The 12,370-nt window shown below is 40.6% G+C and overlaps 1 long non-coding RNA gene across 2 annotated transcripts in view; it reads right to left on the bottom strand.

Annotated features, from left to right (window-relative positions):
• Positions 1-12,028, bottom strand: part of LOC140708821 (uncharacterized) — a 29,461-nt gene extending 17,433 nt beyond the window's left edge. For both annotated transcript variants that reach the window (XR_012089029.1, XR_012089030.1), the window contains exon 1: positions 10,783-12,028. This is a non-coding gene — a long non-coding RNA (uncharacterized lncRNA). The remainder of the gene's footprint in view (positions 1-10,782) is intronic.
• Positions 12,029-12,370: the final 342 nt, after the last annotated feature.

Below are 12,370 nucleotides of genomic sequence, written 5' to 3'. Positions count from 1 at the left end.
AATATAATCATAGCACCATCTGTTTGTCTGCATTTGCTCTGTGAATTGGGAGGCAAGACCATTTGTAGAAAGTGAGATTGGTAGGGGAGGCTGGAAGTTTGAGAAGAGTGGAGAAAGTCTGAAGTAGTCGTTGCTGGTAGTGAAAATGTGTGATGATCAGATCGTCATAGCAAGAACCTGGCTGGAATTGAGGGCCCAGTTGAAGCGGTAGGTTGAGAACATACAGAGATAACATTCTGCTTAGTTGTGCAATTTCTATGCTAATACTCAGCCGTCTAAACATAGAGATGATGGATATCTGAATTCGTTAGACTGTGGATTTCCAGATGGGTACAACCCAAAAGACAAAGGGGCAAAAACAATGTTTGCAAAAAGACAGATTGACAGTAAGTATTATGAATGGCAAAGAAAAAGAAGCTAGGAAGAGATGAATGGAGAAGGGGAAGGTCAAGGGAGTAAAATGTGTGAAAAAGGGGAAGTGATGGTTAGTTATGCAACCTGCAAGGGGATGAAGGAAGTGGTTAGATTAAATCATATTGGGGCAATGGGCAGGTTTGGGGGATGTTTGTAAAAGTTTATTTTAACATGATAACGTCCTTCCACTAGAAAAGAAATGTCAGGTTGTTTTGGAAATGGAAAAATTGTCTATGTCGTCATGAGATGGGGCCAGAATTACTTGCTTCATATCAAATAGTTTGGTTTGAATCTTCGTTTCACTACTTGTTGGCTGTATGACAATGTCTGCTTCTATAAAAGGAAAAATCATCACAGGGCCTGTATCTCTGGGAATGTCAGGATGATTAACTGAGACAGTCTTTAGAAAGCACTTAGCACAGTGCCTGGCACATACTAAGAATTCAATAAATGTTAATTATTGATGTTGCTGATGTATTACAGGTTGAATCTGTAATGCTTGGCACCAGAAGTGTTTCATATTTTGGGTTTTTTCAGATATTGGAATATTTGCGTTATGCTTACCGGTTGAGCATCCCAAATCCAAAATCTGAAGTCCTAAATGTTCCAGCGAGTATTTCCTTTGAACATCATGTTAGTGCTCAAAAAATTTCAGGTTTTGGAGCATTTTGGATTTCAGAATTTTGGATTTGGGTTGCTCAACCTATACATGGAACCAAATCATTATCTCAAGTTTATTTGTGTATGTGCGAGATGAGGACTCACTCTATCACCCAGGCTGGAGTGCAGTGGCACGATCTCAGCTCACTGCAACCTCCGCCTCCCAGGCTGAAGCCATCCCTGCCTTCTCAGCCTCCTGAGTAGCTGGGACTACAGGCACACACCTCCATGCCCAGCTAATCAAGTCCTTTAATCTAACAATTGTGAGCCTCAAAAGTGACTCTTTTGTACACATCCAGCTGATCCTGAGTAACTCTGATTTCTCTTGGAATATAAACATGAATTCTATGGGAGTCACATGGATCTTGTAGTTAATAGTTACTACAAACATGGCCCCAAAGCCTTGTGACCAGCGTTGCTGTAGTCTGTGAAAAATTGGATTGTAAATTTTTTCTTATAAACAAGATTGCTAGCACAAAACTGAATTTAATATTTTAAACATTTACATATAATTTAATATACTAATAAAAAGAACTGGAAAAGATACTACTTATTCATATTGTTATTCAGATGTTTACTGTGGCCTGTAAGGGAGTACTACATGCAGTACTCAATAGGGAACATTTAATTCAACCATGTATAAGGAATTAAGGGCACTGAATATGACTGACCCTTTTCTAAAAGGATTCCCAACCTGGATATGAAGAGAAACAGACATTAGATAAACTGTCAGAAATCCAGTCACAGAGGAGAAATAAAAGTGATAAGGGAGTAGAGGGGAAGAAGGATTAATTCTGCCTGGGACAGTCAGGTAAATGAATCTCTGTCCTTAGATCTGTTTATGTTAAGCCTCCTCAAATATCTCAGTGGCTTCTTCCTGGCCAGGGCAGTGTGGCATGAATGGAGAGGAAGGATCTGATCCAAGAAATGCTCCCTGTTTAGAAACTAAAAGGAATGTGGGAGTCATTGAAAAGGGAAGAACGCAGGATGTTTCAGAAGATTCTGCTTTGAATGAAGACAGATGAATAGAGGAGGGTGAGAAGGTTGAGAGTGTGCGTGAGTTCTCCTGTTCAGGCAGCAGTTGAAAGAAATGCCTCTGGACTGGGTGTGGTGGCTCATTCCTGTAATCCCAACACTTTGGGAGGCTGAGGGAAGGTAGATCACTTGAGGTCCAGAGTTCAAGACCAGCCTGGGCAACATAGTGAGACCGCATCTTCACAAAAGTAAAAAAATTAGCCAAGCATGGTGGTGTGTGCACTTGTAGCCCCAGCTAGTTGAGAGGCTGAAGTGGGAGGGTCAGTTGAGCTGGGAAGGTTGAGGCTGCAATGTGCTGCGATCCTGCCACTGCACTCCAGCCGGGGTGACAGAATGAGACCCTGCCTCAAAAAAACAAAACAAAACAAAACAAAACAGAGAGAAAAGAGTGCATCTGCGGAAGCCAGTTATTAATTGTAGTCACCTAAAAGTGAGACAGACATTATATGCATTCTGATCCCAGACAGCATGAAGCTCTCAGCACAGTCGTCTTCCCTCCTAGCCAATTAAACCATAATTCAATCAAGGTTTTACATCTAATTTCCAGTCTATGGAATATATGTGGGATAGAGAAACAAGTTAAAACAAGAAGGCAGTCAGCCACATCTCAAATGTGGGATGTTCTACAAGGCAAAAGATCTATTCTAGAAGAAAGGAAAGAAAGATTTAAGAGACATTATGAACATATTCAGTGAGTGATCCTTATTTCAATAAACCAACTATGTAACATTTTTTAGACAACTCAAGAAATTAGAATTTAAATTGGTTATTCAATTACAGATGGTTCTTGACTTACGATGGTTTGACTTAGGATTTTTAGATTTTAGGATGGTGCAAAAGCAATCCACATTCAGTGGAAACCATACTTTGAGTGGCCATGCAGCCATTCTATTTTTTACCTCCAGTACAGTATTCAATAAATTACATGACCTACTCAACATTTTATTTTGTGTTAGATGATTTTGCCCAACTGTAGGCTAATGTAAGTGTTCTGAATATGCTTAAGGTGGGCTAGTTATGATATATTCGGCAGGTTAGGTGTATTAAATGCATTTTTGACTTAAAATATTTTCAACTTACAATGGATTTATCAAGATGCAACCCAATTGTAAGTTGAGGGGCATCTATATATTAAAGAGCTATTGTTAATTTTGTTATAGGTGTTATCAGCATTATGTTGGGTGATAAATGTCTATTTTTTTCTTTTGAGATGCACCCTAAAATATTTAGGGGTGAAATGACATAGTGGCTTGGATTTGCTTTAAAATATTGCAGTTAAAAAATGTGGAGAACCATAAACAAAACAAGTATGGCATTATATGGATGACTATGAAAGTTGATTGATAGGCTTATGGAGGTTTGTTGTACTATATTTTTGAAATATGTTTGGAAGTTTTATATTAAAATATTAAAAATAAATTGCATCAGAAAAAAAATATGTATTGGGAAATGAGGAGAGAAGATGGGGCTAGTGATAGAAACAAAGATTTGAAAAGCTGTCCCAAGGCAGAGTACTTGGTGTGCATGATATGCTGGTACTGTTTAACGTGGACAGCTGCAGCTTTATAGACCCCATCAGGGTGACACTGAAGGACAGTGGAGAAAGAAAATTCTCAAGCCAGGCACGGTGGCTCAAGCCACCCTGGAAAGCTGAGGCAGGCAGATCACTTGAGTCCAGGAGTTCGAGACCAGCCTGGCCAACATGGCGAAACCCAGTCTCTACTAAAAATACAAAAATTAACTGGGCGTGGTGGCACATGCTTGTGATCTCAGCTACTCAAGAGGCAGAGACACAAGAATCGCTTGAACCTGGGAGGCAGAGGTTGCACTGAGCCAAGAACACAACACTAGGCTCCAGCCAAGGTGACAGAGTGAGACTCCATCTCAAAAAAAAAAAAAAAAGAAAAAGAAAAAAAAGAGAAAATTCTCTAGTAGTTAGATCTTTGAGTAGTTCATTGCTAGTCTGTCTACTTTGGAGAGACAGTTGGCCAGACACATGGCTCTATACTCATTACATGAGCAGTTGCATAGTTGGTCTCAATGTTTAGACTTGGAAAAAACAGGATTGAAAGATTGGTGAACAGGAGACCTGGGGAAGAATAAGCACAAACGATGAAGGTATTTGTGTCCCATGTGAATTCTCACCAGACAGCACACACTACAGAGAAAGAAGAGAAAGCTTTTGATTATCAGGTGAAACAAATGGCACACTCTGTGTATATCAGCCAGCCACTTTCTCCAGAAAACCCAGTGCTTCCTCAATGGGCCCATGAACAAAGTGGCTATGGTGGCAGAGATGGAAGCTATGTATGAGCTTGATAGTATGGACTTTCCATTACCAAGGCTGACCTGGCCAATGCTACTGAGTGCCTAATCTGCTAACAGCAGAGACCAACACTGAGCACTGAAATGGCAGTTTTCTAAGGGGACCAGTCAGCTATCAGGTGGCAGGTTCATTATGCTGGACCTCATTCATCATCGAAGGAATGGAGATTTGTTTTCACTAGCTTAGACACACATTCTAAATGTGGATGTGACTTCCCTACCCACAGTCGTCCTGCTAGCACTACTATCCATGGACTAACAGAATAACTTGTTGTTTTGTTTTCTTTTCTTGAGACAGAGTCTTGCTCTGTCACCCAGGCTGGAGTGCAGTGGTGAGATCTCAGTTCACTGCAACCTTCACCTCCTGGGTTCAAGAGATTCTCCTGCCTCAGTCTCCTGAGTAGCTGGGATTACAGGCGCCCACCACCATGCCTGGCTAATTTTCGTATTTTTAGTAGAGACAGGGTTTCACCATGTTGGCCAGGCTAGCCTGGTCTCGAACTCCTGACCTCAGGTGATCCACCTGCCTCAGCCTCCCAAAGTGCTGAGATTACAGGCTTGAGCCATCGTGCTCGGCCTCAGAAAATGACTTATTTGTGATCAAGTCACTCTGTACAATGTTAAGAAAACTCATTCTGATCCTTCTTATCAAGGAACTCATTTGATACAAAGAAAGCATGTCAGTTGGCTCATGTCCATAGAATTAACAATTCTCAACACATATCTCATCAACTGGAAGTGTCTGGCCTTGTTGAAATCTGTAATCGCTTACTGAAGGCTCAGTTCTAGAACCAGTTGGGAGACAACTCCCTGAAAGAATAGATCTTTCTCTTTCCAAAGTAGACTACCAAATGTATGACTTGAAGTACTGCTTATTGGAGGATTTTCCTTCACCACTGTCCTTGGGTGCCATATATACTTTGTCTAAGGATACAGTACGTGTTTTGAACCAGAGACCACTCCTATGGTGCTATCTTCTCTATAACTAGAACACAAGGGTCTGGGAATGAAGGACTGAAAGTAGGAGTGGCTCATAAAAACCCATGCACAGAATTTTGCTTCCTATTCTTACACCTTTGGGCTCTGCTGATCTGAAGATCTTAGTTTCCAAGGAGGGAAGTGTGGTCACCAGGAGGCACAACAGTGGAGCCATCGAATGCAAAGATGATGTTGCCACTTGGCCATTCTGAACTGCTCACACCACTTAACCAACAGGGAGAAGAAATAAATTTCACTCTACTGGCTGGAGTGATTGATCCAAATCTTCAAGAGGAAAATGCATACTCAGCGGAGGCAAAGGGGCTATGGAATTCTCTGGAAGGAGGATCTCTTAGTACTTCCATGCTTAATAGTAAAGAGGTGTTTTTTGTTTTGTTTTGTGGTTTTTTTTTTTTTTTTTTTTTTTTTTTTTTTTTTTTTGAGATGGAGTCTAGCTCTGTCACCCAGGCTGGAATGCAGTGGTGCAATCTTGGCTCACTGTAACCTCCGCCTCCCAGGTTCACGCGATTCTCCTGCCTCAGCCTCCTGAGTAGCTGGGATTACAGGTGTGCTACCATGCGCGGCTAATTTTTGTATTTTTAGTAGAGACAAAGTTTCACCATGTTGGTCAGGCTGGTCTCGAACTCCTGACCTCCTGATTCGCCTGCCTCGGCCTCCCAAAGTGCTGGGATTACAGGTGTGAGCCACCATGCCTGGCCAATAGTAAAGGTTAATGGATAACTACAGCAACCAAAAAGAGGCAAGACTCTCGCAGACCCATACACTTCAGCAAAGATGATTTAGGTCACCCCACCAGGTAAAGAAACTTGACTAGCTGAGGTCTGGCTGAGGCAAGGGAAATCTGGAATGGGAAGTAGAAGAAGAAAGTCATAGATATGATTTTATAATTGATCTTGTGACCAATTATAAAAGTGAAGACTATAGTAGCTTTACATATTTTCGTTTTGCTTGTATATATTTATATATGCTAACCATTTCTAATTTTCCTTCTTCCCATCGTTATTTTATATACTGGTTGTGGGAGGTTAACTCTATCATTTATTCTTTAGGTAACAGAATATTCTGTTGGACTGTGACTACATTGGAGGAGTAATTAATTCATATAGCCAGCGATGGATATGATGACTTTCGAGACTGAGTGTCTCCTTTTAGAGAAAGTATGAGAACTTCCCCACTTGCACAAAGAGTAGATGTGTGGTGGAAAGAGAGTTGTTTTGTTGTTATATGGAAGTCCAAATTCCTATAGGGATACAAATGGAAACAATAGCCAAAGGGGTGGACTGTGCCAGTTACTAGCTTGTTGCCTTTCAGCTGTAAATGTATCCTTCTTTGTGATCATGGATCTGGATCCTCTAAATTGTAAATATTTCTTCTTTGCCAGCTCACAATTGTTGTTAGAAAGGCAGGAGAAGGCCGGGCGCGGTGGCTCAAGCCTGTAATCCCAGCACTTTGGGAGGCCGAGACGGGCAGATCACGAGGTCAGGAGATCGAGACCATCCTGGCGAACACGGTGAAACCCCGTCTCTACTAAAAATACAAAAAATTAGCCGGGCGAGGTGGCGGGTGCCTGTAGTCCCAGCTACTCGGGAGGCTGAGGCAGGAGAATGGCGTAAACCCGGGAGGCGGAGCTTGCAGTGAGCTGAGATCCGGCCACTGCACTCCAGCCTGGGAGACAGCGAGACTCCGTCTCAAAAAAAAAAAAAAAAAAGAAAGGCAGGAGAAGGGCCAGGTGTGGTGGTCATGCCTGTAATCCCAGCACTTTGGGAGGCTGAGGTGGGTGGATCACCTGAGATCAGCAGTTTGAGACCAGCCTGGCCAACATGGCAAAACCCTGTCTCTACTAAAATTAGCTGAGCATGGTGGTGGGCCCCTGTATCCCAGCTACTTGAGGCTGAGGAAGAAGAATTGCTTGAACCCAGGAGGTGGGGGTTGCAGTGAGTCTAGATTGCGCTACTGCACTCTCCAGCCTGAGTGACAGAGTGAGACTCTGTTTCAAAACAACCACCACCACCATCCAGGAGAAGGACACTGCAAGAGGAAGAGAAACAAAGTTCAGGTAGGCTTAACTTCCCTTCAGTTAAGCATTGACAGAGCCAATAAACAGATTACAAAAAGTTATAATACCTAAAACATACTAAATAAGGCATATTAATTTCTATGAATATATGTAGAATTTTATACCTTGAAAACCAAGAATACACATTTTTTTCAAGTGTCCATAAAACATTTGCTAAAACTGATCATAGATGCAGCCACAGAGCAAACAACTTTCCCAAAGTAGAAATAATACAGATAACATTATGTGATCAAATAGAATAAAAGAGAAAAATGAAATACTAATTTAAACACACACACCGGCCCCCCCCCCCCCAGAAATTTTTTAAATGCCACCTGACACTTTAAGAAAATCTTTCTTTTTTTTTTTTTTTGGCTGGGTTCAGTGAGTCATGCCTGTAATCTCAGCACTTTGGGAGGCTGAGGCAGGCAGATCACCTGAGGTCAGGAGTTTGAGACCAGCCTGGTCAACACGGTGAAACCCCATCTCTATCAAAAATACAAATATTAGCTGGGCGTGGTGGCTGGCGCCTTTAATCCCAGCTACTCGGGAGGCTAAGGCAGGAAATCGCTTGAACCTGGGAGGTGGAGTTTGCAGTGAGCTGATATCGTACCATTGTACTCCAGCCTGGGTGATAGAGCAAGACTCCATCTCAAAAAAACCAAAAACCGAAAAACAAAACAAAAAAAACCAACTTTTTTTCTCACACAACTCCTTGGTCAAAGAGGAAGCTGAAATTAAAATTGTATGATATCTAGAAAATAGTGATGAAAAGCCTACTTAGAACTTATGAGAATCTCATACCTAATGCAGTGACCAGAAGAAAATTGTAGCTTTAAATAATTAATAAGGAAGAATAAAAGAAAAAGAAATAAACATCTACCACCAAATGTTAGAAAAAGAATACCAAAGTTCATAAAAGCAAAATGAAGAATTAATAATAACTAGAAATTAATACTTTGCAAAGAAAAAAATGGCAGAACCAGTAAGTGAAATCCAAGCGCTGGGTCTTTGAATCAAAACAAACAGCAAGAAACTGTTAGCTGAGCTAATTTTTTAAAGAAAAAGAGAAAAATCACAGTTACACAAAGTAGGAATTGATAAGTAGGAAATTAACGGTAGACATACAAAGAATTTAAAAGATTTATAAGAGATGCATATGTTCAACTCTGCAATTGAATTTGAAAATCTAGATGAAATGAATAATTTTCCAGGGCAATATAATTCATCAAAAACCAACTCTAGAAGGGCTTAAAACTCGAAAGAGACAATTGCTTTGGAAAAAGTAGGGAAAGATGCTAAAGGTTCCCTTCCCATTCCCAACAAACAAGTATGCTCTCACCAAACACACACCTAGAAAGTTTCTTATTACAGTTAAGTATAAGAGAATTACCATTATCAGTACTTTTATTCTGAAAGTAGTTGTTAACAAATTAGATAAACAAATGAACCTTGCCTTTGGAAGTTAGGTTAATTTGTCATTTATTTGCACATTATATAATTGAATACATGGGAAATTCAAGAGAATCAACTAGAAAACTGCTAAAAAGGATAAGACAGGACAGGCTCACACCTATAATCCCAGCAGTCTGGTAGACCAAGGCGGGCAGATCACCTGAGGTCAGGAGTTCGAGATCAGCCTAACCAACATGGTGAAATCTCGTCTCTGCTAAAAATACAAAAATTACCTGGGTGTGGTGGCGGGTGCCTGTAATCACAACTACTCGGGAGGCTGAGGCAAGAGAATCACTTGAACCTGGGAGGCGGAGGTTGCAGTGAGCTGAGATCGTGCCATTGCACTCCAACCTGGTCGACAGAGCGAGACTCCGTCTCAAAAGAAGAAAAAAAAAAGGATAAGAGAATTTAGCAATATGGCTGAATTTAAAAATAGTATACAAAAATCAAGAAGCTATAAGTAAAATAATCAGAAGAACATAACAGAAATTACTGTCCTATTTATAATAACATCAAAAAAGAAACAGCTATTAAGGTTTTAAATTCTTCTTACTATAGAAAATTTTAAACACGCGAAAATTGTAGATCAATAATTAACTCTGACATACCCATCATCCAGTATCAATAATTATAAACTAATCATGATTCACTTCCCCATCTACCCTCAGATTATTTTGAAGTACATGTGTGAGTTCATATTATTTAATTCTTAAATATTTCAAGATTGATAATAAAGATAGATATAAAAGATAGATAATGTAGATTCTATGGAATATAAAATTCAACATCATAACAAGGAAGAGAGTTCCCAGGTAAGATAAATGCTGACAACAGGCCCATAGAGACAATGTCCAGATTGGGAGGGCATAAGAAGTTGAACATCGCTGGGTACAGTGGCTCACACCTATAATCCCAGCCCTTCGTGAGGCTGAAGCGGGTGGATGACTTGAACCCAGGAGTTTGAGCTCAGCCTGCATGACATAGCGAAACCCTATCTCTACTAAAAGTACAAAAATCAGCCAGCCATGGTAGCACATGCCTGTAGTCCCAGTTACTCAGGAGGCTGAGGCACGAGAATGGCTTGAGCCTGGGAGACAGAGGTTGCAGTGAGCGGAGATCACACCACTGCACTCCAGCCTGGGTGACAAAATGAGACTCTGTCTCAAAAAACAACCACAAAAAGAAGAGTTGAATATTAAAAGAGATAAGTGAAGGAAAGTTTGTGGGTAGAGGATATAAACATTCTTAATCACTATAACAGGATACTGCTACCTAATGTTAAAATTAATGTCAAGAAATGGCAGTGTAAGCATGTTCTTTACACAGTAGTCACTGATAGGAGGAACAGCTAAAATCCGATAGTTTTTTTTGTGAATTGTGACTGCACATGGGGAGAAGCAGGGCATAAGGCTATAAATCTTTGTTATAAGAAGGCTTTGAATAATATGATTTTAAAATCATAATTATACATCACTTTGATTGAAAAATAAAAATTGGTTGGGTGCGGTGGCTCATGCCTGTAATGCCAGCACTTTAGGAGGCCGAGGTGGGTGGATCGCTTGAGCCCAGGAGTTTGAGACCAGCCTGGCCAAAGTGGTGAAACCCCATCTCTACTAAAATTGCAAAAATTAGCCTGGTGTGATGGCACATGCTTGTAATGCCAGCTACTTGGAAGGGTGAGGCAGGAGAATCGCTTGAACCCAGGAGGCGGAGGTTGCAGTGAGCTGGGATCATTCCACTGCATCCCAGCCTGGGTAATGGAGGGAGACTTTATCTCAAAAAAAAAAAAAAAAAAAAAAAATTAACAAAAAAGAAATGATAAAGGAAACCACACTCACCTGGAATATTGTTGAGTGTAATCCAGAAACGTTCATCTGGACTGTAGGTATCTTGAGACCACTGGAGTAACTCAAAGGCTCTTTTATCATAAGGAGCAAAATGGACAAATTCCCTTGTAAGGGCAACATAAGTTGAGCCAAAGGGGGATTTTGAGTTGACGTGGAGGTGGGCTCTTCTTTTTACGCTTCTTTAGGACAAAAGCGTGTGCTCTGGTTCTGTACTCTCTATGGGTATATTTGATCCTTTCAGTAGAATTCAGAACAGGCACTAAATTAGGTGTAATATTTGTCCAATTCATTGTTTTCAAATACTGAACTATCTCCCTGTTGGTTTTTAGGGGGAAATCGCGATCACCAGTGTTAATGACATATCTCCACTGAACAGCTGATGGTATAAGATCTCTCATGCAGGCCTGGATTTGCCCCATAAATAATATACTCAGACTGTGAGGATATAAATGCATTTGAGAAGCACTCCAACGTGAATACAGTAGACTTTTTGAGGCATGTAAATAGTTTGGAAAAGCTGTTCAAAATATCAAAATCTTGACTGATGGTCATTACATATGCCAAAGGGAATGCAGCTTCTTCCGTGGACAAAGGAGTTGTGATATAGTGATTCTCTAGCACATAGTAAGCGTAAGAATCTATTCCAAACATTGTGGATAAAGCACTTGGCAACACTTGCACCGTCTTCCCATTTAGGGCTGTGTCACAGATGTGCAGTCAGGAAAGCACTTGATCACTTGATATTCACCGCCTACATCATCATTTGACCACGGTCTGGTTGACTTACATGCCCATTGTGTAATGCTGTGACTATGATTATAATTTGAAGAGTAATGATACAAAGATAACTGCTCCAAAACTTCAGTTTAGTTTTTGACACCTTGGGGTAGAAGGGTGGAGAGAAAGAATTCTTCTTTAAGAGTTAAAGAAATAAAATCAATTTCTAAAACATTTTGCTTCTCTACAAGTCTCTAATTTGGCCACTTTATCAGTTTCACTCACTTTTCCAGATCCCGTTTGCTTATTTTGATGCCTGGCCATTCCTCAGTTGAGTGTCAATTCTGTGATGTTTCTTCCTTCTTGCTCTGTGAATGTTCTGATCTTTTAGTCAATGCATCCTCGTCCAGGCTGGGCTACCAAGACTGCTCAGTGTGACTCACCCTCCTTTCTATCTTATGTGGCTGTAACTGAGGAGATGGGTAAAGTGTTAGTTCCCATTTCCTGTTTCTATTGTTGAATCATCTAATTTGTCATAATTGTGTAAAGTTACATACCTCTCTGTATCCACCCTTCGTTTTGTGGCTAACTTCCCCCTGAGTATGCATATCTGGAATATTCAAGTAATTTCCCATCTTGCTTATCATTCCTAACCTTTTAAGCAGATGGATCCTTCCAGATTTCTGTCCGTTTAAGTAAGAGTACTGCATTAAGGCGTAGCCACGTCTTAAGAGTTTTTATCCAAAGTGCTCAGCGTAGTGCCTGGCACATTTGGGTACTCAGTTGATTCTTCCAATGAATAATTGAATGAGTGACTCATTTCCCTCATTCATTTAGTTTTTGAAGGGTCCCGCGACACTGG

This window comes from Chlorocebus sabaeus, chromosome 17, assembly GCF_047675955.1.
Source record: "Chlorocebus sabaeus isolate Y175 chromosome 17, mChlSab1.0.hap1, whole genome shotgun sequence".
NCBI classification, from domain to species: Eukaryota; Metazoa; Chordata; class Mammalia; order Primates; family Cercopithecidae; genus Chlorocebus; species Chlorocebus sabaeus.
Note: the sequence above shows the minus strand (reverse complement) of the source record. Positions and strands in the feature narration are given on the sequence as shown.